The sequence below is a fragment of the Arachis duranensis genome, chromosome 3 (genome assembly GCF_000817695.3).
Source record: "Arachis duranensis cultivar V14167 chromosome 3, aradu.V14167.gnm2.J7QH, whole genome shotgun sequence".
In the NCBI taxonomy this organism is placed as follows: domain Eukaryota; kingdom Viridiplantae; phylum Streptophyta; class Magnoliopsida; order Fabales; family Fabaceae; genus Arachis; species Arachis duranensis.
Window position 1 is genome coordinate 75228520 of NC_029774.3, and position 6484 is coordinate 75235003.

Below are 6484 nucleotides of genomic sequence, written 5' to 3' on the forward strand. Positions count from 1 at the left end.
GTGGTTCGACAACCTGCCACCAAGATCAATCACCAGCTTCGAAGACCTAACCAAAAAATTCCTAACAAGATTCTCTATTCAAAAGGACAAGGCAAAACATGCCCCCAGTCTACTCGGGATCAAACAAGGTAACCAAGAAACTCTCCGAGAGTACATGGAGCGATTCAACAAAGCCTGCCTGGACATACAACACTTACCCACTGAAGCAGCCATCATGGAATTAGCAAACGGCCTAAAAGAGGGACCGTTTAGCCAATCCCTATCCAAACGATACCCGACCTCCCTATACGAGGTGCAGGAACGGGCAGAAAAATATATCAACATGGAGGAAACATCCCAGTTAAGAGACTCTTCTAGGAAGGAATCAACCTACCCACTCCGAGATCGAGATCGGGAACAAAGGAAGAAAGAAGAATCCAACGCGGACAAGCCACGAAAGTACCATAGCTACACTCCCCTCCGAGTTTCCCTGGTAGACGCTACAGAGAAGTATGCCACACCGAGAAAATCCCACCGCCCCGACCTCTAAAACACAAAAGAGCGGGGAGAGATCGGTCCGAATACTGTGAATACCACAAGCTCTACGGTCATTCTACTAACGACTGCTTTGACCTAAAAAATGTTATAGAAAAGCTAGCCAGAGAAGGAAAACTCGACAGATACATAGCAGAGAAAGGAGAAGAGACCAGGAAGAGAAGGCGGGGAGATAACGAAGATTGGGCCGAACAAATCCCGCGAACCCCTGAAAGGCACGTTCACATGATAAATGGAGGTTTTGCAGGCGGAGGAACATCCAGATCCTCGCGAAAAAGACACCTCAAAGAAGTCTATGAGGTTTAGACTTTCGTTATAACAGCGACGCGCCATCTTTTGATCTGCTTTTATTGTAGCTATCCCTTCTTAAGGCTAGTTGACACTATTGCGCCGAGTTGGTTTAACGTTGTCCGACCTATTAAGGCGTTGTAGGCTGATCTTACGTCAACCACGATGTAGTCTATCTTGAGTGTTCTGATTGACCAGGGAAGCTCAGCAGATATCCTGTTCAAAACGGCCTTCGACAAGCTCGGACTTGAAGAAAAAGAACTAAAGACCTATCCCACCGACCTATTTGGGCTAGGAGATACCCCGATCCATCCCTTAGGATACATCTCGCTACACACTACCTTCGAAAAAGGCGAGCAATCTAAAACATTAAGCATCGATTACATTATAGTCGACGTCACTTCAGCATACAATGCCCTCATTGGGCGACCAACCCTAAATAGACTGGCAGCTATAGTCTCGACCCCACACCTCTGTATGAAGTTCCCTACCGCAAAAGGAATCGCTACCCTAAAAGGCGACCAAAAACTGGCGCGGCAATGCTACAACGAAAGCCTGAGCTTAAAAGGAAAAGAGATCAACACAATAGAACTCGGGCGAGTTCAAACCCGAGAAGATCTTCGGCCACAACCAGAGGGAGAAACCGAAAGAGTCCAGATCGGGAACACATCTGAAAAAGTAACAAACATAGGAGCAAACCTCGAAACGGGCCTGGTACAAGCACTACTAGACGCAGGGTTCATTCGGGAAGTAAAATACCCCCTATGGCTCGCTAACGTGGTCCTGGTAAAAAAGCCCAACGGAAAATGGAGGATGTGCGTCGACTACACGGATCTCAACAAAGCCTGCCCCAAAGACCCATATCCACTACCAAACATCGACACCCTAGTAGACGCAGCCTCAGGCTATAGATATCTCTCCTTCATGGACGCATACTCGGGGTACAATCAAATCCCGATGTACGGACCCGACCAAGAAAAGACCTCGTTCATAACCCCAAAGGCAAACTACTGCTACGTAGTAATGCCCTTCGGGCTGAAGAACGCAGGGGCAACCTATCAGAGGCTAATGAACAAAGTGTTCTCAGAGCACATCGGGCTACAGCTGGAGGTGTACGTCGACGACATGCTAGTAAAGACACAAGAAGACAGAAAACTTGCTGACCGACCTCACCAGTGTCTTCGGCACCCTCAGAAAACACAACATGAGACTTAACCCGACAAAGTGCACCTTCGCCACAGAAGCCGGAAAATTCCTAGGCTTCATGCTGACTCAAAGGGGCATCGAAGCAAACCCGGACAAGTGCCGGGCAATACTCAATATGAAGAGCCCGACGTGTGTCAAAGAGGTACAACAACTGAATGGAAGGCTAGCTGCCCTATCACGATTCTTGGCAGGATCAGCAATAAAATCACTACCTCTCTATTCACTCCTAAAGAAAGGGAAACCCTTCTCATGGAACCCGGAGTGCGAAAAAGCCTTTCAAGAATTCAAGGAATTCCTCGGGCAGCCACCAATCCTAACCCGACCTCTAAAAGGGGAAGAGCAGCCACCAATCCTAACCTGACCTTTAAAAGGGGAAGAGCTCGTACTATACCTCTCGGTCGGACATCGAGCAGTCGCTTCAGCATTAATACGAGAAAATGACCATGGACAACACCCCATATACTTTGTAAGCAAGGCACTACAAGGGGCCGAATTAAATTATCAGAAGATAGAAAAATTCGCCTACGCCCTAGTGTTCACAGCTCGGAGGCTCCGTCCCTACTTTCAAGCCCACACCATCAAGGTCCGGACAAATCAACCCATGAGACACATCCTACAAAAAACAGACCTGACAGGACGAATACTACAATGGGCGGTGGAACTGTCCGAGTTCGACCTCCACTATGAAGCCCGGACTGCCATAAAATCTCAGTACCTAGCCGACTTCATCGCAGAATACACTGAGACCCCTGGGACCCCACTCTCACGGAACCTGTATGTCGACGGGTCCTCAAACAAAACAGGAAGCGGAGCCGGGGTTATACTCGAAAGCGACCAAGGAACACGGATAGAACTATCCCTAAAATTCGAGTTCCAGGCTTCGAACAACCAGGCTGAATACGAGGCCCTACTAGCAGGTCTAAAACTAGCCGAAGAGGTCGGAGCCCAGAGAATCACGATCTTCAGCGACTCCCAAGTCGTCACATCACAAGTAAATGGAAGCTACCAGGCCAAAGATCCAACTATGAAAAAATACCTGGACCAAACGCAGGCACAATTACGCCACTTCTCAGAAATACAAATCCAGCACATACCTCGGGAACAAAACGCCCGGGCAGACGCCCTCTCAAAGCTCGCCAGCACCAAGCCCGGAGGCAACAACAGAAGTCTCCTCCAAGAAACTTTACAATCCCCCTCCGTGCTAAGAGAGGAAGAAACGCTGAATATATCCAGCCAACAGCAAGGATGGATGACCCCCATACTCAGCTACCTGAAGTCGGGAACTCTTCCCGCCGAAAGAAAGGAAGCTAAAAGACTCACGAAAGATGCCCAGAATTATACACTAATTCATGGCGTACTATACAGAAGAGGATTCACAAATCCCCTCCTTCGGTACGTCCCGACCCCAGAAACAAAGAACGTCCTCGAAGAAGTCCATGGAGGCATGTGTGGGAACCATCTCGGAGCTCGGGCATTATCCAAAAAGGTAGTCCGAGCCGGGTTCTACTGGCCGACCTTGCAAAGAGACGCAACGGAATTTGTGAAAATATGCCCCCCTGTCAGAAACACGCAAATTTTCACAAAGCACCACCCGAAGACCTTATCAGCATCACCGCACCATGGCCCTTCGCGAAATAGGGACTAGACTTACTCGGCCCATTCCCCCAAGGACCGGGGCAAGTCAAATACCTCATAGTAGGGGTCGACTACTTCACAAAATGGATCGAAGCTGAACCCTTAGCCACCATTACGGCTCAGAAGAGTCGCAAATTCCTATACAAAAACATTGTCACAAGGTTTGGAGTCCCCTACTCCATCACAACAGACAATGGAACACAGTTCACGGACACAAGTTTTCAGAACTTGGTGGCCGAACTAAAAATAAAACAGCAATTCACATCAGTCGAGCACCCACAAGCCAATGGACAAGCAGAAGCTGAAAATAAAGTCATCTTGGCAGGGTTAAAACGAAGACTCCAAGAGGCCAAAGGGGCATGGGCCGAGGAACTCCCCCAGGTACTATGGGCATATCGGACAACCCCACACTCTACAACGGGAGAATCCCCATTCCGACTAGCTTACGGGATGGAGGCAATGATTCCTATCGAAATAGATGAAGGGTCACCCAGAGTCATCTTCCACAACGAAGGAGGCAACCCACAAGCACAAAGGGAAGAACTCGACCTCCTTCCCGAGGTCCGAGAAAGAGCCCGAATCCGAGAAGAAGCCTTAAAACGACGAACGGCCCTCAGATACAATCAGAAAGTAATAAAGCGAAGCTTCTCCACGGTGTACTCTTTTTCCCTACAAGGGTTTTTTAATGAGACACCCGGTTAAAGTAAGACACCCGACCTAGTCAAAGGGTAAAACACTCTGTAAATATTCTTTCTTTTTTTTTAATACTAATCAAATTTCTCTATTTTCTTTTCTTCTTCCTCATGATGAAACAAATCCTGAAAAGTACCCCACCAAGGCGCATTAATTTATGCTCGGCAAAACGCAAAAAATCATTTGCCAAAAGGCCACACAAGGTCGGCAAAGATAAAGCGACGAGGTTCAAATTAATGTGAGAAGTTATAAAGTAACTCTGAAAAGGCTCAAAAAGCCAAATAAAAAGAGATTACAAAAATAACTTAAAAGGGCCGACCAACGACAAAGTCGGACCCAAGGAAAAGGAGGTACTCGAGCACCCGAGGTCCGAGGAAAAGCTCAGATCCAAGAAAGAATCCTTAAAACGGCGAGAACCAAGATTTCGAAAAACGCTAGCTAAAAAGTTGTTGTCCGAAAACAACTAAAAAGCACAAAAGCGGAAACAAAAGGTCAAAACGCTAGCTAAAAAGTTGTTGTCTGAAAACAACTAAAAAGCACAAAAGCGGAAACAAAAGGTCAAAACGCTAGCTAAAAAGTTGTTGTCCGAAAACAACTAAAAAGCACAAAAGTGGAAACAAAAGGTCAAAACGCTAGCTAAAAAGTTGTTGTCCGAAAACAACTAAAAAGCACAAAAGCGGAAACAAAAGGTCAAAACGCTAGCTAAAAAGTTGTTATCCGAAAACAACTAAAAAAGCACAAAAGCGGAAACAAAAGGTCAAAACGCTAGCTAAAAAGTTGTTGTCCGAAAACAACTAAAAAGCACAAAAGCGGAAACAAAAGGTCAAAACGCTAGCTAAAAAAGTTGTTATCCGAAAACAACTAAAAAAGCACAAAAGCGGAAACAAAAGGTCAAAACGCTAGCTAAAAAGTTGTTGTCCGAAAACAACTAAAAAGCACAAAAGCGGAAACAAAAGGTCAAAACGCGAACAAAAACACCGCATAATAAAGTTACTACAAGTAGCTAAACAAAGCAAAAGGTGTCCAAAGCATCCAAAAACAAAAGAGCCCACAGGTCGGGCAAAACACCAAAAAGATTACAGAGGATCAAGGTCCTTCCCAGACTCCACATCAACAGCAGGCTGCGGAGGAAACATAGATATCGGGACTGCATCAACGGCAACGTCATCCCGGTTTGAAACCTCCACACCAGATCTATCCCCGACCAAAGGTGAAGTCGGGTTCTCAACCGGAACTTTGGGGTCGGACATCGGAACTTCATCCTCGGAAGGAGCAGGAACAATCTTCCCCTCCACAACAACGTTGTTCGTACTGAATAAACTCAGATCCAGGTCGGGAGCAAGTACCCGGACCTGAGCCTTCAAATTTTCAAACATGGCATCCATACCCTTGGCCACATGACCTTCCAGCTCGTAAAACTTGTCCTGCGCGGATTGCAACTCCTCCCTTGTCTCCACAAGCTCGGCATATAGCCGAGTATAATTCTCTGTAGCCGCCTTCGCCATCTCCTCAGATGTCTTCGCTGCCGCCACAGCCGCGGTAGCTTTAGTTTTCTCTTTCTCCAAAGAGGCCTCCAGCTCAGCAATCCTGGCAGCCTTCAGTTGACTAATCTTATCAAGCTCGGACTGAGCCTTCTCAAGTCGGGAGCTGGTCGCCCCAAGGGGGGATTTCTTGAACTCCCGGGCAATAGCGGCATGAAGACTAGCCATCCGGACACAGCTCCGCGCCATATACTGAAAATGATGCTCCATGGACACATCGTCAGTAGAAATAAAGGTCTGAGGGAGAATATGCTGTTCAATCCAACCAAGAGCATCAAAGTCCTTATCGTTGAAACCGGCAAGCTCTTGAGAGGTCTTCTGCTTCTTAGGAGGAGGACCCGAGAACGGAGGAGGAGAAGAGGTAGCAGGCCCAGAGGTCGGAGGATCCTGACTTATAGCTCGGAACTGGGGAGTCGGAATAGTCTTCGACCGAGTCTGAACACCCACAGTAGTCTTCTGCGGAGAAGATCGGGCAGAAGCATCCCCAGCCTCGAGATTCCGAGCAGCCACAGACTTCTTCGTCCGACGAAGGAATTTCATGGAATCCGCCTGAGAAGACATCTCTGCAAGAAATAAAGAAAAGGATT